The 23,055-nt window shown below is 33.8% G+C and overlaps 1 non-coding gene across 1 annotated transcript; it reads right to left on the bottom strand.

Annotated features, from left to right (window-relative positions):
- Positions 1-22,737: 22,737 nt before the first annotated feature.
- LOC122096789 lies at positions 22,738-22,844 on the bottom strand. The gene has a single exon (XR_006145395.1). It is a non-coding gene; the product is annotated as a U6 spliceosomal RNA (small nuclear RNA).
- Positions 22,845-23,055: the final 211 nt, after the last annotated feature.

The following is a 23,055-nucleotide window of genomic DNA, read 5'->3' as shown; positions in this document are numbered from 1 at the left end:
AGTTAGAACTATTGCTTACACATGAAACACATATTCCTGGATCAGAAAGGAATAAGTAAAGATCCCTACTCAAATCATGCTTTGTTCACAATATCTAGAAACTTCCACTCTTTGCTCTTTGTATAAAAAAGAAAAAGAAAAAAAAAGAAATGCACTCATTACCTTGCTCATGTAATTGTAACCCCTCTGTACGGTATTTTCACAATAAAAAAAAAAGAAAAAGAAAAATATATGCAAGAAAAAAGAAGGATACAAACAGGAAATATGAAGACTTACCAAAAGTTCATCAATAATATTATAACTATTATTTAAATAATATTAAATGACCATACTCTTTGTCTCATGAGTTATTCTTCATAACTAAACTGAGGCAGTTTGCACAGCTTTCTATGTGCACTAGTGTTGTTTTGTTTTAAAAGGGACTTACTGTGTAGCTCAGGCTGCTCTAAAGCTTACAATCCTCCTTGGTGCTGGGATTACAGGCATGTCTACCATTATTGGCTTTACTCAGTAACTCTATTTATAACATTTTCTGCAAGGAATTCATTCATGCTCATGAAGATATGTGGCTTAAAGCTGTTCACATTAATATTCTACTGTACAAAATATAAATAATATAGCTGGACATGGTACTATGCTGCCACATGGTAATGCCAGCCAATACTCAGGAACCTGACACAGGAGAATTAGGAGTTGAAGAAAGCCTGGTCTACACTGCAGAACCTTGTCTCCAAAGTTAAGAAATTCTATAAATATAAATCTACTATGAAACATACAACATGTTAAATTTATATAATGGAACAAATAGATCTTTGTTAATGGAAATAAAATCTTGGCAGAAATTTTAAATACATACATATGTATATATATTTAAATTTGGAGAAATAAAATTTCAAGTGATATTATCTGCATCTTTCAGTCTGTCACCTATCTATTTACTAACACATTGATTTCTGTTTAGTCTTCACAAAACACTGTTTTATCACATAAGTACCAAAAAAATGAAAAAGAAAAAGTACAAAAAATGCCTTTTCATAAATACAAATGTAGTTTAATCCCTACCATAATAATTTGGAAAACGTGCATTAAGTTAATGGCATTGAATACTGCTCAAGAAGGGGAGTCTAGGAGAATGTACATTGTGTGTATGTGTGTGTATGTGTGTGTGTGTGTGTGTGTGTGTGTGTGTGTGTGTGTGTGTGTTTTCCATGAGTGAGTCCAAAGTAGACCAATTATACTTGGTTAGTCTTTTTGCTCAAAGCTGACACTCTACCACTTGAGCCACATCTCCACTTCTGGATTTTGGGCTGCTTTAACCCAAGATGCTCAGTTTTTGACCTCTAAAGTAGCTAGGTTTTCAAACATGAGCCACTGGTGGACAGCAACTACGTTAACATTTTTGCATGTTTGGATAAATTTTAAAGAAATTCATATATGTTACATTTGAGAATGGTGGGAAATAGTAATGAATGTTTAACAGAATTTAAAGCATACAAAGCTGAGAATAGCAAGTAGCTGAGAATAGGCTGGAATAAATCAAACTTACCTATGACAGTTTTCAGTCTGTGCACAGAAATGATTGCATTGTTGAAGTTGAAGGCCATCAGATAGCTGAGCTCCAGCTGGCTGCTATGCTCATGAGGCCAGCTAGTGCTATCCACAAGAATGTGGTGTTGTTGGATGGCAGGGATCAGCTTCAAGTTCAGAACCTGAAATATTTCAATTGATCTAGAAGGGGGAACATAACAGGACAAGAAATGTGATTAACAGTGCAGAATGCAAAAAGCATCCAGTCCAAGGAAGACAGAATAACTCTTTCTATATCTGAAAAGAGTATTCTCTCACAAAGAATCTTGTGGTCAATGGTGGTCAATGTTTGTAATCTCTGAACTTGGGAGGCTGATTTAGCAGTTAGCTTGAGACCAGCCTAAGTTTTAGGCCAACAGAAGGACACATAGTAAAATGCTATTTTAAAACAACAACAACAAAAGACCCAATGACTGCGAATGTGATTAGTGGTAGAGTGCTGGCCTCGCATGCATGACGCACTTAATTTGATTCCTCAGTATGACATAAGCAGAAAAATTGGAAGTGGTGCTGTGGCTCAATTGGTAATGTGCTAACCTTGATCAAAAGAAACTCAGGGAGAGTGCCCAGGCCCTGATTTCAAGCCCCAGGGCTGGCAAAATTTAAAAAAAAAACCAAGTGCAAAATGCTATTTGTTGAAATAAATACGTTGAAGAATTCTTTTTACTCACTAGAAAATTGTGGTGCTGAGAATTCATCATGAACTTGGTTAGGAAAAAGTAAATTAATGATATTTTATCTGGCATTGGACAGGACATAGTGAGATCTAAAAATGATTGCTGCCTATTGTTGCTTGATACAACTAATGTTACAGATACACTTGCCAGATTGTAACTTTTTAAAGATAGAATCATGGGTTTTTCTTTTTCAAAATAATTTTACTGCTGGCTGCCAATGGCTCACACCTGTAATCCTTGCTACTAAGGAGGCTGATAACTGAGGGTCTCTGTTCAAAGCCAGCGCAAGCAGGAAAGTCTGTGAGACCCTTATCTCCAACTGAAGGTTCAGAAAATGTGAAGTGGCACTGTTGCTCAAGTGTTAGAGTGCTAGCCTTGAGCTGAAGAGCTGAAGGACAATGCCTAGACCCAGAATTCAAGCCCCACAGCAGACAAAAATAATAATAGTAATAATATTAATTTTATTATTACAATTAAGGTGTTATATATAAAGGCTACCATTACAAAAGTTTGTTTATCTGCTCAAAGAAACACATATCCATATTCATTGCTAACAGCTAGGATTTGGCCATCTGCTTTCCAGCTGATCTCTGGGTGTAGAGGCAATGTGTAATAAAAGCAATTCAAACCAGTTCTGACTTTAAATTATTTTTCTCTGCACATCTTAAAAATCAATGCTGACAACATGAAATAAAAAATCCTTAAGTTTAAAACATTCTTCTACACAAGTTAAAGAAATCCTGAGAACAAGTATTTTAAGAATTATTTCAGAGAACTTGAACTCTGGACTTGGGTTCTGTATCTGAAATTTATTACTCGAGGCTAATGCTGCCACTTTGAGCCACAGTGCCACTTCCAGTTTTTTTGTGGTTAATTGAACAGAAAAGTCTCAACAACTTTCCTCTCCAATCTGGCTTTGAACTAGGCTCTAGACATCTCAGCCCTCAGAGTAGCTAGGATTATAGGCATGAACCCCTAGCACCTGGCTAGAATAATTGCTCACCTGTGACAGAAGCCAGTTAGTATTAAATGCCAATCATGTTTAACTTTGTAAAATAAAGTTAACTGAAATGCCTTACAGTAGAAATAAGGAATAAATTGTGTCTGTGGGTTACAAAGAACATACAAAAAACTAAATATTTTCCTTGTTTTTTTATCTTCCAAAATTGTGTGATTTCCAGAATCATACCTTATCTTTCCTTGCTGATTTCTTTATTTTATTTCATACAGGGCCACAGGTTCTTCAACTATCATTTATTTATATGAAGAGCTTGCACATATCTATTTCAGTCCAAATTCCTTGTAAGCATCTCTCATCCATATATTCAACTGCCATAAAAAATTGTGAAACACTAATCGTCTCTTTCCATTACTGGATATTAATGTGTAAATAAAATTTAGGAAAATAAAGAATAACATCAATAAATATAACATGATTTTCATAGTAATGCTAAACATAAATTCAATGTTTATTATTTTCTGAGCAATTTAATAAAAACTTCAAGGAAAAGAAATCAACTTTTTGAGTGCTAATATTGTGGTTTAAACTCAGGACCTTACCTTCTCACTTAAGCTTTTTCCCTAAAGGATGGTGTTCTATACTTGAACCACAGCTCCCCTTCCAACTTTATTTGGGGGATTATATAGAGATAAGAATCTCATGGAATAAAAACTCACTTGTGTCCATATCTTGGGGTTCATTTTACTTAACTTCATCTTATATGGTCATATGATACCATGTACTAGTTACTGCAAGTAAGGGAAACTACTGACAAGACCTATGGTTTTGATCCTAACTTCAATGAGAAGGCAGGGATCTGGAGATCTCACTTCAATGTCAGCTCAGATAGAAAAGTCTGTGAGATTCTCATCTCCAATTTACTGCCAAAGAAAGCTGGAAGTGTATTCGTGGCTCGTAGCCTACAGCAAAAAGCTCAGGAACAGAACCCAAGCCTTGAGTTCAAGCCTTAGAATAGTGCATATACATACACAAGGGAAGTAAGTCACTCAAGTTCTCAACCTTCAATTTCCCTAATCCTAACTCTAATCCTGGTCAGAACCCTAAGAGTAACCTTCATGATAATAGTAACCCAATCCTAAAATTAATGGAAAATACTCGAGTTTAGATACATCCTTACAGATACCCATTGTCTTTGAAGTGATTTGCAGTTTGCTCCAAATACTACAGATTCCTAGACTTGGACTCTGAAATCTATCTTGTTCCCTATTATGAATCATTAACCTCAAATCCTCATATCATGAAAAATACCATAGTTTCCACTAATCTTAACTTGTACAGAACTCCTATATCTCCAAAAAGAAGTCGCAGGTTTACTTAAAATCTACTCTAGTTCCTAACCCTTACTATATATCTAAACCTTACTAGAAACCTAACTCTAAATTTAACCCCATTGAACCCTGCATAGGAAACTTAGAGAAACTGTAGTTTTTGTTAAATTTCAAACATATTTTACTTGAAAATGTTAACAAAAAATTCAGTTTTACTTTAAAGCTTACCCTTCCCTAACCTTAAGCTTAACCTGAATTAGAAAAGTAACCCTAACATTGGAACTAATGTGCTTTGGATTTTAAAAGCCACACAAATACATTAGTTTTTATTCATCCTAACTTTGATTCAACTTATCTTTCTTAAAATAGTTTGTAGTTTTGCTCATTATCTTTCCATTATTGTAACCCTAACTCTAACTGGAATATTCAGGTTAACCCTCACACTAATCATACCCTAATCTTAATATTATTAGCCGTTTCCTATTTCACATTCATCATAATTCTAACTCGACTTGTTATTCGAAAATTTACTTCCAGTTGTACCCTAACTTTCCATTTCTCTAATGCTTACACTAACCCCAGCTGGAACTGAAACCTAACTTTCACCCTAATGATAGTCCAATTCTAATGTTTAAGAAAAAGACTAGTTTTTAATCATACTAATGAATACTCCAGTTTGCACTTTGGAAATTAGTTTCAGTATGCCCTAATTCCCACAAATTTTCTGACTCTACCTCTGAAGTTATCTTGTTCTCTATCATGAACGATTATATTACTTGTCCTCAAATTCTCTTATCAGGAAAAATTTTGTAGTTTCCATTCATCCTACTTTTCCACAAACCCTGTACCCTAAAACATTTTCAGATTTACTTACCCTCTAGTCCATTACTTAATGCTAACTCTCAACCTAAACCTGGCTGGAAAACTCTCATTAATCATTACAAGAATGATCACTGAGAAATAAATATAATGATAATGCTCTAGTTACTATTCAGTCTCATATTTTTGCTTCTACTTGTTAGTGAGAACTGAATTTTATACTAAAAACTTTCTTATTCATAACAGTCATCATAATCAGACCAAAATACTGACCTTAATCTTAATCCTAATTGTATGACAATACTAACACTAACACAAGTACACTAGTTTTCACTCATCCTAACTTGATTCAAATAAGCCTTCCAAAAATAGGTTTCATTTTTTTCAAATATCTTAGTCATTTTCTAACCCTAACTTAATCTTAACTGGAACATTGACAATAACCATAAGCCTAATTGTAAGTAGATTCTAATATTAATAGCAATACTCTAGTTCACATTCATTCTAATTCTTACCAGGCTTATTCTAAAATTTACCTTCAGTTTGAGCCTCATTTTCTTCTCCTTCACTCTAACCCTAACCACGGCTGGAATCCTAACCATAAGCTTGATACTAATAGTATCCCAATTCTAAAATTTATGAAAAATGCTCGTTTTCTGCAATCCTAACTGAAATTCCACTTGTAATTCTTGAAATAAATTTCAGGTTTTCTGTAAACCCTACAGATTTTCTCACTCTTAATTCTGAATGTATCTTGTTCCATAACAGCAATCATTATACCCATTGATCTCAATTCCTGATATTATGAAATAAATTGTACTTCCATTATCCCAGCATTTCCTGAATTCCTAGAACCTAAAATAAGTTCAGCTTTACTTATCATTTAACACATTTCTTTTTTTTTTTCTTTTTGTCAGTCGTGGGGCTTGAACTCTGGGCCGGGGCACAATTCCTGAGTTCTTTAGCTCAAGGTGTGTGCTTTACCACTTGAGCCACAGCACCGCTTTTGGGTTTTCTGGTGGTTAATTGGAGATAAAAGTCTCACGGACTTTCCTGCCCGGGCTATCTTTGAACTGTGATCCTCAGAAATCAGCTTCCTGAGTAGCTAGGATAATAGGTGCAAGCCACTAATTTATCCCATTTCTTTACTCTATCCTCAACCCCGGTTAACCAGAAACCTAATCTTAATCACCGTCTGATTTAACACCAAATGGTTAATGTAAGGAAAATTGTCTAGATTCTATTCAATCACACATTTTTTGCTTCTACTTCTTAGTGTAAAAGTAAAATTTACCCTAAAGCTTATACTTCCCTAACCCTAGCTAGAACAAACAAAGTATCTCACACTTTAAACCAAATTATATCTGAATGTTTAAAGTAACACTGGTTTTCATTCATTCTAACTTTGATGCTATTCATTCTTCTTAAAATATGTGGCAGTTTTACACAATATCTTATATCTTTTTTCTCATCCTAACCCAGCTCTAACTGGAATACCTTGCTAATCCTAAGCCTACATATATCTGAATCATCATGTTAATAAGAAGCCTCTTCACATTTATTCTAACTCTTGCTCAGCATGTAGGTCTAAATTTTACTTGCATTTTGAACCTAAAATTTTTAAGTGTTTTCCTATGTACTGGCAGGTTTTATTTTTCATTATTTTTTAAAAAAATTTATTTTGTTGCAAAGATGCTTTAAAGAGGGATTAAATACACGTGTAACGTAAGGAGTACATTTCTTGTTGAGCATTGTTACCCCCTTCTGTCTTGTTCTCCCACTATCCCATCCCTCCCCACTTACCTTACTCCTCCCTCCCCAGGGTGTAAAGTTCATTTTCAACACAGTGTCTTGTGCGTATCATTGTTGCAATGGGTCATTCTGTGTTGAACCTAAATTTTCTATTTCTCTAATTCTAATTCTAATTCTGTCTGGGACCCTAACACTAACCATAATAATAGTGATAACTCAATTCAGAAGTTAACACAAAATATTGAAGTTTTTATTCATCCTATTAATCCACTGTACATCTTGAATTAAGTTGCAGTTTAGCTTAAATATTCCAAATTAGTTTACATTCACGTATATGAAGATGTAATTTTATGTGAAAAGCAGAAGATCTTTGGAGAAAGGAGCAATGAAAAGGAAATAGAGGGAGTATAATCAAATGCTTTAAATATATTATAGAATTGCCACTTCTGACAATTAATAACTATTAAGAAAATAACTAAAAATTAATAAAGAGCACACTGCTTTCTAGTGTTCCTTAAGAGAGCCATGATATGCCTTGTGAAAGAAATACTTGTGTTAGATAAACTTGTTCATGCATAATTTATATTGTTATTGGCCATTTATTTAACTTAATGAATAAAAATATATCAAATAATATCCCATGACAAAAAATATAAAACAATTACTTAGCAATTGTTTGAGAAAAAGTTATAGTCATGAGTTTTAGGAAATTGAATTTCTATTTCCCAGAAAATAATGAATTAGGTTTACTAATCTAGTATTTATAGTAAGTTTAGAGAACATAATTGGCATGAAAATCAACTAACTGGACATCTTCTTTCTTGAATGAGTGATATTTTAAACATTGTCTTTTATTCAAATGAATACTTAGGTTTACATTTCAAAATAAATGCAATTTTATCTCCTTTCAGAACAAGTACTTACCCTGCAATTAAATGTACTAGAATATTCAAGTATTTAAAAGCTAAAATTTCTATGTTTGATATGTAACTCTACATATTCAGAACGACATGATTTTTTATTCATAAATGGCTAACCTCAGATTTTTGCTTCATCAATATAAATTGTTTCATGAGGTTGTAGTGAAGGCTCCAGTAACCAGAGTGGTCAAAACCATTTCCTGAATTCTAAATTTTAAATCTAATCATTTTTAGCCTTTGATTGTATCATTTATTGTCTCTTCAGAGCAGTTAAGCTAAAATAAATACTACTTTTTAAACATTTTACTCACATTGTAAATAATATTAACATAGGTAAAAAAAGACACTAATTATTTCAGACTCATCATATTTGGTGATCTTAGTGTGAAAAATGAAGAGAGTAGAAGGACTTTATACTCAATAAATATTTTTGGTTAAATTAAATCATATATCTGGATTTCTAATTTGAAGGTTAAACACATGGAAACAGGAAAACAATAAAAAAAATAATTACTTTGGGATCATTTTTCTTCTTAAAATTATGAAGCAAAAATATCTCTAAGAAATATATTTTTCAATAAAATGTTTCAACCCTTAGTAAAGTGCATTATACTTTAATATGAAGTTTCTCTCAAAATAGAAATTCTTCACTAATCTAATGTATGTATTTATGCACAAAATGCTGTGACTTCTAGTCTTGTTATGTGATTTTATGTATATTTTTAGTTGTGACATGATTCCTACTTACATTTATTACAAACATCTGTAATTATACAAATCATGCCTATACACACTAATTTACATAAGATAATATTCAAACAAAATTATCTTTTTTCCTGTCTCCAACAGGGAAGGATGATGTGCTGAAGTATATTAAATGAAAGCACTCTAATGAAGAGTCTTTATGGAACGGAAATTTGCAACATGAGAATGGGATCATGAGCATTTTTTACTTGGCTGAACAGGAATTCTTGTTTATACTTTCTTACCTTTTAATCACACAAGGAAAGCCACAAAATTTGAAGTTCATATGAAGGAATTGCATTCCTAAATGAAGTGGCAACCCTGCTCAAAAGTTTGATCTTTTCACTAGTTCTTTGTGCTTGCTGGCTGATCTATTTCTGTATCATATCTTTCATATTATTAAGCATATTAGTAATTCAGCTGTGAGTACATTGCAAGAGAGTCCTGAAAATCACAACTATTGCTGTGTAATAATCAGAAGAGAGGAAAAAGATTATAATAATCTTCAATACCTCCCTTTGGCCTTCAATATACCAATTAATTACCAAAACAATCCTGTAAGATGTTAGTTTATTTTTTTCTTTTTAATTAGAGATTAAGCAAGTGCTTTTAGCAATTAAAAGTGATGACAGCGGTATCAGAGCTCTGATATGAGCACCTTCTCCATAGCAAGTAATGCTCTATGGACTGTAAATATGGAAGATACACTAAAATTCTCTCTACACACACACACACACACACACACACACACACACACAGCTGCCACCAGACACATCAGAGATCAGTTCCATTCATTTGTAATAATAGTTGATTGATGTTTGCGCCATTGCTTTAACTTGGCTTCAAAATCCTGCCTGGACCTTTATCTTTCTCTGAGATCAAGTCCCTAGATCTTAGTATACTCTGTGTCTGTATATTCATAATATGTTCCTGGCTGCTTCAGGCCAATTCACAATACCCTGAATACAGGATCCTCAAACTTGACATCAAAGCAAACTCCATGAATTTATACTACTATTCCAAAATACTAAAATTTATTGGATCTAGAAATGAAAAAAAGACACAACTTGTTACTTTAGTAGCAATTGACATCATGCAAGTAGAAGAATATTGATCAGGAACTGAGGTAAGAGAATTGGAGTATGTCTAAAATGTAGAATACAGGATCTGTATTACAGATACAAAATCTTTTTCAATAGGCTCATGTAATCTTATATTGGAAGCAAAATTTACATATACAATTTTCCAGTTATTTTGCTTACATATCACTTCTGATCACATATCCTCTTATGAATGTTTATCATATCTTTGAATAAATCACACGATTTGTGTGCAAATTATCATCTTAAGGAAAGACAGTCTGATTTTATATCTTTCCTTATTTTTTGTTTCCCTGTTTGCTGAAAAAAATGTATCCCTGGAAACAGAATACTGACAGCAAATCTGGGTGTAATTTTCATTTTTTAAATTTCAAATATAATATAAACTTTGTTTTGACTAGTCATTTTCTAACAATGAGTGATATTCATGAGCACTAATACTTTGGTGCCTTTAAATAAATTGAGATGATGTTCTGGTACCTCTTGGGTCTAATTGACTTAATCATTGGATCATTCATGTATAAACATTTGCATTGTACTTTTTAATTTTTATATATAAAATAGTCCCCAAAGTTTTACTTTAAAGTGATAATTGGAGGGTGTCTTCATGTTCAAAACTTTATATTTATTTCAATTAAAGTACTGAAAACACATGACCTTCACTGGAGCAATATGATGAGAAACATGAGAAAGATGAGAGACATATTTCTAGAAAAAGATGAGAACATATTTCTAAAGAGAATGGATATGTTGATTAAAACATAGAAAAGAGTAAAATAGGTTTCATGCTTGAGACTGCATAAATTTCATATGAATGTAGCTCAAGATGAGACGGAGAGATGAATTCATATTTATATCACTGAGATTTATATCACAATATAAGAAATATATATATTTTAAGGAATTGGTCATTCAAAGCCCTAGATTCCTAATGGATTAAGAATGGAATTGAAAATTGAAGATGAAAACAAACCAACATGCAGGTATTATGATTTTATAATAGTAATATGAAATAACTGAAGCTTTTGTCTTCTGAAAAAGAATGGTTAGCCTATAATTTCAATGTAAGGAATCAGTTGTAATGAGTCTAAAATCTTTTCCTCCAAGATATCCAAGAGTACTATACTCATCCTCTAAAGAGTAAATAAGTAATTATTTTCCTTAGTTTTGCTTAATATTAATTTACTTGTAGCAAAAGGTTAAAATGTCTGCTCTCTTTCTTTCAATGTAATAACATACATTTCATATTATTACTGTCTCTTCATAGAAGCCTGAAATCACTATTTCAAAGTAACACAAACAGAAACACAAAAATAACCGGATACAACCATCACAAATCCTAAATTATGTGAAAAAACCACAATATCAAAAATAAACCTGAGGAAGTGGAAAAACAATGGCAGAATAACAATAGAAAATTACCCCAGCTCTAGCTAATGAAACAGAGATTTAGAGTCCTAGCAGGTACTCCACTTCTAACAGGTCAAACCAAGTCAGGTATAATTATATATATATATATATATATATATATGTATATATATATATATATATATAATTCAAAAGAAGATTTTTATACTGTTTTCACAAGGAAACAGAAATCTATGATAAGTTACCTAGGCAGGCAAGTGACTGCTGTGACTGTGTTTCCCAACATATTCAAAAGCACAGATGCACTGTGGAAATAAAAGGGCCACATGGGAAAAAAGCAGGAACAGAGACAGCCACATCCAAACACAGACACAATTCACCTTACCACTGGACAGTTCGAACTGTCTTTGGAACCACAAGTATTAACATGACAACATTTCAACACAAATGATCTCTAATCCTACGCTTAATGGTCTAGACAAAAACCTAAGTCCAGAAAAACAAATCACAACAGAAGACCAAACCAACACCTGGCAAACCAACCAAGAACATAGAGAGTCACCTGTTAAGATCATAGATCCCCCAAATGAAAGCCAATAAATCCTCCAAATGGACAAAACAAATCAGAAAAATACAAGAAAACTGATGCCAAGGTAGTATACTTCACACAGGAAATGACCAGACATTAGAACAGACAGTTAAGGACCTAGAAGATAGTATTCAAAATACATTAAAAGTACTGCTGAAAAATGTGATTAGCGAAAAGATACAAAACCTCCACAAGGAAATTTGTGAACAAGATGAGACCAACCAAAGATTAGCAAAATAATTCATGTAGACTACAAACAGAAAGATAAATAAATTCTGAGAAGGCAAAGGAGTCCAAGGGAAAAAAATAGATACCTAGTTAAAAGGTATGAGAGAAGACACAGCTAAAAAGCCAACCCCTCCAGTGCCCCTACCCAAAGAAAAGATGTAAAGAAAGTCCACACAAGACCTAAAACAAAGCTTTAATAAAGATAGAAGCCCTTATAAAATGACAAATTAGGAGACAGAGAAATCCAAAACAAAATAGAAAGTCTCTAGAGCGAAAAGATGACATAGAAGATAATTTGGGGCATCAAAGACAGACTAGGTCTAATAGAAAAGAGGAGAAAATCATTTAGAACAAATCCAAGAAATAAGAAACGATCTTGCTGGAAGTTCCAGATTCAGTTAGAAGATCAAACTTGGGGGAGATAGGTATCAAAAAGGAGAAGAGCAGGAAACAAAATGGATGGGAAACATATTACAGAATTCAAGCAGAGAACATGCCAAACATCAAAAGAGATAGGCTCATTCAGAGAAGAGAAACCTTTAGAACACCAGAGAATACCAGAACAGAACAACCCACCACCACATCATAATCCATTAGAGGATCATTAGAGATCAAGGAAAGGATTCTTAAAGCTGCCAGGAGAAAAGACTGATTATTCATAAAGGATATACAGTCAGAATAAATAATGATTTCTTGGCCGATATGGTAAAAAGGAGAGCCTGGCATGATATATGGCAAACATTAAAGGCAAACAACTAGCAACCGTGAATATTGTCACAAGCAAATCTCTCCTTTACATTTAAAGGATATATAAAAAATATTTCATGACAAAGAGAACTTGAAACAATTTATCTCCACCAAATCGGCAAGATTGAAATTAATCAAATATATCCTACATAGAGAAGGTCAAGAAGAACAGGAAATGGTTATATAAAATGCTCCCTACCAGAGAACAAAGTAAATATAATAAGAATAGATGAGGCACAGCTCCTAACAGCAGGTGTATAAAATAGCAGGAATTATTAGATATTTCCCAGCCTTAACTCTCAATATCAATGGACTTAAATTTCCAATTAGAAAACACAGATTAGGGGCGGGGAAGGTGGCTCAATGGTAGAGCGTTTGCCTTGCATGCCTGAGGCCCTGGGTTCGATTCCCCAACACCACATAAACAGAAGAAAAACAAGTCAGAAGTGGTGCTGTGGCTCAAGTGGTAGAGCACTAGCCTTGAACTGAAGAGCTGAGGGACAGCGCCCAGGCCTAGAGCTCAGGCCCCACAACTGGACACCCCCCCCCCAAAAAAAAAAGAAAACATAGATTAGATAGTAGTTTCAAAAAACAAGACACATCCATCCAGTTTCCACTAGAGATACATTTCATTGACAAAAACAAACACATACCCAAACTGAAAGGCTGGAAGGAAAATTTTCAAGCAAATGGACAGCATAAACAGGCCACAATAGAATTACTAACATAAAATAATATAGAATTCAAATTAAAATTAGTAGGAAGAGACATTACATATTGATAAAGCAGCTCTCCATTAGGAGGATATATCAAGTTTAATATCAATGCCCTGAATCCTGGAGCACCCCACATCATCAACCAAATACTACATAACCTTTAAACACATCTCAACCCATCATTGTCATGCACGGATTGGTTATCCAAGAGAAACTCAACCAAGAAACTGAAGACCTAAATAATTGCATTGACCACCTAGCCCTAAGAGACATCTACAGAATATACACTCAATGTCAGTATATACATTCTTTGCAGCAGGTCATGGAAGATTCTCCAAAATACAACCTATCCTATGTCACACAGAAATTCTGTCCAAATTGAAAGAAAAATTAATTGAATTCCCAAACCTTGTCAGACCACAGCAGAATAAACTTACAATTAAACAGCTAAAGCAAAAAAAAAATTGTCAAACCCATGGAGACTGAACAAGATATTGCTGAATGACCAATAGGGCACTGAAGAGATTAGAATAGAAATCTGAAAGTTTCTGGAATTTAACAAAAATGAACACACAAAATACCAGCTCCTCTGGGACATATTAAATGCAGTACTTACAGGAAAATTTATAGCTTTGAATGCCTACATCAAGCAATTGGAGAAATCTCAAATCAGTATTTTTATTATGTACCTAAAGCTCTTTGAAGAGAGGAACAAGTCCAAACCTAAGTGGGCGGAAACAAATGAAAAAATTAAGTCAGAAATAACTAAATAAAGACAAAGTAAAACATAGAAAGATCAACAAAACAGAGCTGGTTCTTTCAATAAATTAACAGACTTGACAGACCCTTACCAAATCTGACTAAAAAGAGACCTTATATAGATAGAAAGATAAGTAAAAACACACAGGTTGGGAGAAAGTCTTTAGTTGCTCTGCAACATAAAATGGCCTCATATCTCAAATATTCTTAGAGCCCCAAAAGTTAACCCCCCAAAAAAAACAAATCCTCATAGAAACAACAACCTTCATAATATAAGTGGGCTTAAGATTTAAGGAGAGACCTCTCTGAAAAAGAAATATGAATGGTCAATAGATACATGAAAAAATATGCAACATTTCTGGCCATAAAAGAAATGCAAATCAAAGCAAAATTGAGATTCCACCTCACCCCAGTATGAATGACCATTACGAAGAAAACTAATAATATCAGATGCTGGGCTGGTGGGGATATGGCCAAAAAGGAACATTACTACACTCACTATTGGTAGAAATGTAAACTTGTTCAAATACTCTGTAAAAAATTATAGAGGTTCCTCACTAGAGCTCCCCTATGACCCAGCAATGATGGATCAAGAAAATGTCATATATATTCACAAGAAAATTCTATGCTTTCATCAGAATGAATGAAATTGCACCATTTGTAAGGAAATGAAATAATTTGGAAACATAATAATTCAAACAAGCCAGACCGAAAGAATCATAGGCTACATATTTTGACTCATTTGGAAAAACTAGTATATGTCTAGGATATTCCCAATAGCTCAATAGCAATATGCGTATCACCATAAAATGATTCTTATCGAAATGAGCTCCAAGAAATGGATACAAGATGATTGTATAGTGAACTGTTTTTAGTTATTTCTATTTAGTTTTTACCCTTTGGTTTATTCCCTGTAGTCACTGTTTTTGATTTCTGTACCCTTTGTCTTATACATAAGTTAATCTGATTTGGGGAAGGGAAGGGAAATCACAAAAATGGTGGGACAAAGATTATCCAAAGCAACAGTGTCATTCACTAGACGCTACCTTAGAAATAAGCTTTACAACTTTGTGTGAGTGGGATGTCAGGGTTGGGAGAAGCACGAAAAAATAAGGAAGGGGTAACACTGTTAAAAATGTACTCATTACTTATGTAACTGTAACCCATCTCTCTGTATATCACCTTCATAATAAAAAAAAAAAACAAAAAAAGAACTCATCCAAATACAGAAAATTAGAGACAAAAATGAGACAACACAACAGATATAAACAAAATTGAGAATGTTATAAGAGAGTATTTTGACAATCTTATGCCAATCACCTGGAGAATCTTGGAGAAATTGATGCTTTCCTATACTGGATCTGAAGCAAGAAGTAACACGTAAGAAGAAATGAAATTGAAATGTCAGTAAACCACTTCCCATTCCAGAAAAATCTAGGACTCAATGAATTTACCATGAAATTAAGGCCTGCAAAGAACTTAAAATACACAGATGTAACTCTTCAATGGATAGAAAGGGAAATGGAATTATCAAACACATTCTATGAAGCTAGAATTAGACTCTTCCTCAAATCACATAGGGACTCACCAAAGAAAAAGAACTATGAACCCAACTCTTTGATAAACAATTATGCAGAACTTCTTAATAAATTTCTCACCAACTAATTTCAGCAACTAACAAAATATAATATTGTATGATCAAATAGGATTCACCCTAGGATACAATTGGATTGAATATTCTTGTCAATAATCATAATACAAACCATAGGAGAAGCAGGGACAAGAAAACACATGATCGTCTATAGGGATGTAGTAATAGCTTTTAACAAGGTCCAATACCCCTTTATGAATAAAAGGTCTGAGAAGCTAGGAATGCATGGAACATTCCTCAATATAATACACACACACACACACACTCACACACACACACATATATGACACACACATATATATATATGAAACACATATATATCACACACACACACACACACACACACACACACACATATGACAGAGATAATTAGCATTTACCTAACCGTGGAAGCATGGAGAGATTAACATCAGGAATGAGACAAGGATGTCCACTCTCTCCACTACTCTTCAATATGGTAGTGGACTTTCTAGCAAGAGCAATAGGCAAGAGAAAAACATAAAGGGGATCCAAATAGGGAAGAAGTAAAACTATCCCTTTTTTACAGATGAAATGATCCTGTATTTAAAGGACTCTATAGCTTCCTCCTCCAAGTTACTAAAGGTGACACTAACCTTCAGCAAAGCAGCAGGGCATAAAACCACTAGAGTCAGTAGTTTTTCTGTGTTACCAACAATGGGAAGATCCAGGCTGAAATCCAAAAAAACAACCTCATATGTATTAGCTTCAAAATCAAAGCAAATCTAAACTAAACCAAACAACAACAGGAATTAATTAATTTAATTAAAAATGTGAAGGACCTCTACTGTGAAAACTTTAAAAATCTAAAAAGGGCAATTGAAGGAGACTCAAGGAAATGGAAAATCTTTTAATGCTCCTGGTTGGAAGAATTTACATGAAGAAACGGCAATACTGCCCCCAAACAATTGACAATGCAATACTCATCAAAATCCCAACTATATACTTCAATACAATAAAGAAAGCAATCCAAATTTAATAAGGAATTACAAAATTACAGATGAAACAGAAGGCTTAGAAATGAACTCATGAGCCTATAGTGATCTTACACACACACACACACACACACACACACACACACACACGGAGTGGAATTCTGTTCACCCTTCAGAAAGGATGACTTTTCACAAGTCTTAAGGAAAATGAAAGGCTTGGTACAATTATACTAAGAGCAAAAAGAACGGAATGCAGACTCAGAGCAATATAAGTTTCATGGATCCATTCATTTATGGTAGCTAGAAGGTGCCTACAAGTCTACAAATAAACAAGACTGATTCTATCTCGTTCCAGTTAGAATGGCCATTATCAAGAAAGCTAACAATAACAAATGTTGACAAGGATGTAGCCAATTGGGAACTCTATTACACTGTTGGTGGGAAATTACACTTGTTCATCCACTGTGGAATGCAATACAGAGTTTCCTGAAAAGACTAAATATAGATCTCCCTTAAGACCCAGTAATTCCCCTCATCGGCAGTAATTCAATAAATAACAAACAATCTCACATGAAAGCTACCTGCATAACCCAGGCCCAGAGTTCAAGGACTTGCAAAAAGTTACCACTGCTGTTATTTGTTTCTTCTAATATGAACTTTCGACATGAGAAACCAAATCATTCTATTTGCACTAGCTAGGATAGGACTTAAATGTTGTGGGTGATAAAAAGGCTTCTTTGTTGAATGTTAGGAAAAGAGGTAGGCAGTCCAAGAAAAGGGAGATTTTGTTGTTGTTAGTTGAGGGGCTTGAAGTCTGGGCTTGGGCACTGTCCCTGAGCTCTTCAACTCAAGGTGAGTTCTCTACCTCTTGAGCCACAGTGCAACTTCTGGTTTTCCTGTGGTTAAATGGAGATACGAGTCTCAGGGACTTTCCTGCCCAGGGGGCTTTGAACCACTGTCCTCAGATCTCAGCTTCCTGAGTAGCTAGGATTACAGTTGTGAGCCACTGGCACCAGGATAAAAATGGGGGAATTTTAGCAAAGAAAATCCACCTCTTCACCTGTGTCTAAACCTCAGATATCACTAACACTTCATCCTCAACTCATTTCATCAGATATTTGTAAAGTTTCTCTTTCCCTTTATGTAGGAATACTGCAGTCAATATCAACTCAGCTGTGGGACTGGATCAATTGTATGTTAATTGCTAGCACCTAAATCAAGAACTGTTACATCAAAACAAATGAACCTCTCATTTGGAATAATTGTTTTCTCTTTTTATTACAAATCTGTGCTTTATTAATTCCTAATGTGATACTGGACCTCCTGATAGAATGATGATATTTTCTTTCTCTTCAGCAATTGTCCTTCTCCCACATGTGGTCAAATATTTAAGATTTCAAAGATTTCCATTGATAATTCATTAAGTTGACCTCTAAGATAATGTGCATTTCTGGAATTTGGTCTGCTGTCTTGTTCTTACATGCACAGGCTTTCTATGCTTTATTTGTTCTACAAGGAATTCTACTTTCCAATCTTCGTGTGATCAATTTTAGTCCCTCTCATCAGTCTTTCTGACCCTCTCTCTGGAGTCTCATTTGAGTCTGTCTCATAAAAAATATATTATCAACTAAATGACTCTCAACTTCTGTTTCTGGCCTGACTTCATGTAGTCTGTGATAGCAGCCCTGACTGGCTGTGCTTACTGGAGTGTTTTTTGTTTGTTTTGTTTTTGTTTTGTTTTGTTTTTAGAAGTTTAGGATCACGATTGAAGGTAGTAGCTTTTCTGAGCCTTTGTGATCCCCTGGCTTAGAGTCAATGGGTTTTTCTCCTAAAGATACAAAGAACAGGTGACTAAATTCCTGTTTAAATTGTCTCAAAATGAGGCAATCTGGCATCCTTGCAAAGCCATCAAAAATTCTCTATAACCAATTACAGAAATGTTATATCAAGATGGCTTGTTAAGATGACTGTTCATTGGAAATGTTCATTTCCAAGTCACCACCATACAACTGATCACATCCCTGGGAGCAGACTTTTGGAAGAAAGGTTCCCCTTCCTTCCTTATCTTATTATAGATCAAACCATAATATTCTGCAGTTGTGGTCAGCCTGGAGCACCTTTTCCCAAGAATATTTTGTAGTGTAAAAGAGGACCAACTATCAAAATAAAGGTGAAAATACTTGTCTACTACAGAATGATTTATTGTGCTTATATCTATTGTTATTTTCACAAAAAAATCTATTGTTATTTTCATTACTTCAAACACATCTATAATTTATATTGGGATTAGACAAGTGGCAAAGGATTAATAGAATAAAGATTCCATTTACTTTCATATATCCAATATAATATACTTAACCCCTTATGAAAAATTCAATCCAACTGTAGAAACAATGTCAAAAATATAAAATAAGCCTTAATATGAATAATCTGACACACATAAACCATCATCTATTCAGAAATGCAGTCTCTATAAATATTTATTTGGTGCAAAATAATAAGAATTTAATTAATGTATATGACTTTTATGTATCATCTGTAATACTCCTCGTTTATATAATTGTATATAATTTTATAGACGTTACCTAGACAGGAATTTAACGTGCATGTAGAAATCAAATTTCCACAATTTATGCTAGATGAGAAGAGTCATACTCTCTTGTACTGTGTGGTGTGAATTTTACCACAGTGCTGAACCCTTCCACTTAATACCAAAAGTCATGTGCAATAATTTATTATTTGATGTTAAGATGAGTGCTAATTGTAGAATACACTTAGAATTATTACATTAATTCACAGATTTAAAAAGTAATGATATATTATTTGTTTAAATTCCAATGCTTCTCAATTTTACAATTCATGAAATATATTATTAAAATTAGATTCACTTTCTTCTTTTCTATAGCTGCTAAAAGTAAAATTATATATTAAGGATTCAACATTAAGAAATCAATAATAAGTAAGTTATTAAAATGATGTAGTACTAAACTGTGATTTGAATTATGGTTCTAACAAATTGTGATGTAAACAACTGTTAATAGAATTATAGTTAATATTTTTAAACTTACCAGCTTGTTATTTGTTTCCTAATTGTGTCATTTGTTATTTTTGGTCCAAGTTGACTCTTCATCTTTATTGTTTAGTTTTCTATTTTATCTCTATTGGTTTGCTGATTGTGCATTTTGTTTTCCCTTTTTAGTTACTGACATGAGGCTGAAAATCTGAATGCTAGTTAATTACTTCCTATGTTAAAGTAAAATTTCTGCTCTCCACATCTGTTCTACTCTTAGTATAGTATTTTCCCCAGTCCCATATCCTGTCTTGCTGCTCTCATGTATTTTATTTTAGTTTATTTTTATTGTGAAAATACCGTACAGAGGGGTTACAATTACATGGGCAAGATAATGAATAAATTTCTTATCAAGCATTGTTGCCTCCGCCTTTGTTTCCCCTTCTCATCCCTTCTTTATTTTATTTTTTATTTAAATTTTACTGTCAAGGTAATGTACAGAGGGATTATAGTTATCTAAATAAGGTAATGAATTTATTTCTTTTCTAATTTGTTATCCCTTCCCCCATTTTTCTCCCTCTTCCCTCCCAACAGCCCCTCCAAGATTATTTCCAACATATTGTCTTCTGTGTATCATTGTTACATAGGCTCCCCCTTGTCATTTGTCTCATCATTTTTCCCTTTCCCTAACCTAGTTCATATTTACAATAACCAGAGTTATTCAAAATCAAATACAGTGACTAAATATTAATCAAAACCAAATACAGCGACTACAGGGGATAAACTATAGGTGGGGAAAACACAAAAGGATAAAAAGAAATCCTGCAGTACATTAAGAACAACAACAACAAAAAACATGTCTTGGAGTTCATTTCACTTGGAATCACCTTATACGGTCATATGTACATAGCTATAGGGCTATTCTGCTCATCTACTAAGATTATCCTTGATGTACACAATAATGCTCCCCTATTACCCAGTAATCTCACTTCTGGGCATTTAACCAGGTGGCCACAAGCAATGCCACACTAAAGCTACCAGCACAATTATGTTTATCACAGTATTATTTACCATAGAAAAGATATGGAATCAATCTAGAGGCCCCTCAGTAGATGAATGGATCAAGAAAATGACACACACACACACACACACACACACACACACACACACACACACACACACACACGGAATACTATGCTTTCATCAGAAAGAATGATACCACCTCATTTGTAAGGAAATGGAAGTTCTTGGAAAAAAATTATATTAATTAAGCCAGACTTAAAAAAACATAGGTCCCAGAGTTTCCTTTATTTGTAATAATTAGTTTACACCAAGGATAATCTCATGTATTTTAATTAGACCTTTTGTCCTATGTTGAGCATACAACATTATTGCTATATTGTTTGTTATTATTTCTGCAAACAGGCAGGTATATTTAAAGAATTATGTTTATCTTATCCAATACTGGAGGAAGAACATCCAAAAGAGCAACCCCTATTAGGAAGAACATCTCGTACTTACTTAGCTTCATTCCTATGTAAGGCCAGTGTTGTCCCCTGTATCCTCATGTTGTACATTACAAGTCTATACAGGTTCATCCTGTATCTCTACTATTTTCTACATTATGACCTAAATGCCCCAGCAATTCCACTTTGCTTTACTTTAAAAAAATATTCTCTCTTAATGTTTGAGTTTGGTGTGTGTGTGTGTGTGTGTGTGTGTGTGTGTGTGTGTGTGTGTGTGTGTGTGTTTACAAAAAACAGAAGACAACATTTTTCCTCATTTAGAATACATCATTCAGGTCATTATAGGTTGTGGATAATGGGAGAAGTCTTGTTTTAAGGATGAAACATAAAAATATATTTGTGCATGCACCACAGTTTATTAGTCTGTAGTTGAACACTTAACTTCAATTATTATCTTGGCTTTTGTGAATAATGTGAATAACAATGAAATACAGATATATTGACAAGTTACCCAGAGAGAAATAATCACATGATTGGTGGGTCAGATGATATTTCAACTTTGGATTTCTTTAGAAAACTGCATACTATTTTCTACAAGGAGAATACTAACCTGTATTTTGACCAAGAGTGTAGAAAGTTTCCCTTTCTCCACACTCTCACCAGCCAACATTATTACCTTTTGAGTTTTTTTTTAAAGGGCAGGTTTTTACTGTGTGCAGGACCCAAGATGACCTCAGACCCAAATCCTTTTACTCCAACCTCCTAAATGCTTCGAATTACAAGCCTTTACCACCACACCTGGTTCTTTTGATTTATTTGATGAGGGTTATAATAGTTATGAAGTAGTATCATAGTAATTTTGAATTGCATTTCTCTAATGACTTCTGTTTACAAAGCATTAAGCCAGCATAGAAGTGGTATTAAACACAACTTTGTAAACCTACTGGCAATTTTCTTTGGGCCTGGCTTACTTCACTTAATATAATTTTTTACAAGTCTTTCCATTTCCTAACAAATGGGGCAATGTCATTCTTTCTGATGGAGGCATAGAATTCCATTGTGTATATATCCCACATTTTCTTGATCCATTCATCTAGAAGGGACATCTGAGTTGGTTCCATTACTTAGGTATCATAAATAATGCTGCAATAAACATAGTTGTGATAGTAGTTTTAGTATGGTCTTGTTTGTGGTCATTTAGGTAAATCCCCAAAAGTGGGATTGCTGGGTCAAAGGGAAGCTTTATGTGGAATCTTTTGAAGAACCTCCATAATGCTTTCCAAAGTGGTTGAACACGTTTACATTCCCACCAACAATGCTGTATGGTTCCCTTGTGGCCACATCCCCTCTAGCATCTGTTGTAAAAACATGGAACGCTCCACGAATTTGCATGTCATCCTTGTGCAGGTGCCATGCTAATCTTCTCTGTATTGTTCCAATGTGAGTGTATGTGATGCTGAATTGAGCACAGAATATTTTTTATATCTAAAGTGCAATTGATTTTTTTAAGCTACACAATTCAAAAAAAGGAAGTTCAAAAGAATTGTCGTAAAATTTTACAACCATATATTTCTTTTTTTATTTTTATTTTTTGTGAACATACTGTACAGAGGGGTTACAATTACATGGGCAAGATAATGAGTACATTTCTTATCAAGCATTGCAGCCTCCTCCTTTGTT

The sequence above is a fragment of the Dipodomys spectabilis genome, unplaced genomic scaffold, assembly GCF_019054845.1.
Source record: "Dipodomys spectabilis isolate Male_0828 unplaced genomic scaffold, ASM1905484v1 ptg000388l, whole genome shotgun sequence".
Lineage (NCBI taxonomy): Eukaryota > Metazoa > Chordata > Mammalia > Rodentia > Heteromyidae > Dipodomys > Dipodomys spectabilis.
The sequence above is the reverse complement of the archived record's forward strand: the minus strand, read 5'-3'. Positions and strand labels throughout refer to the sequence as shown.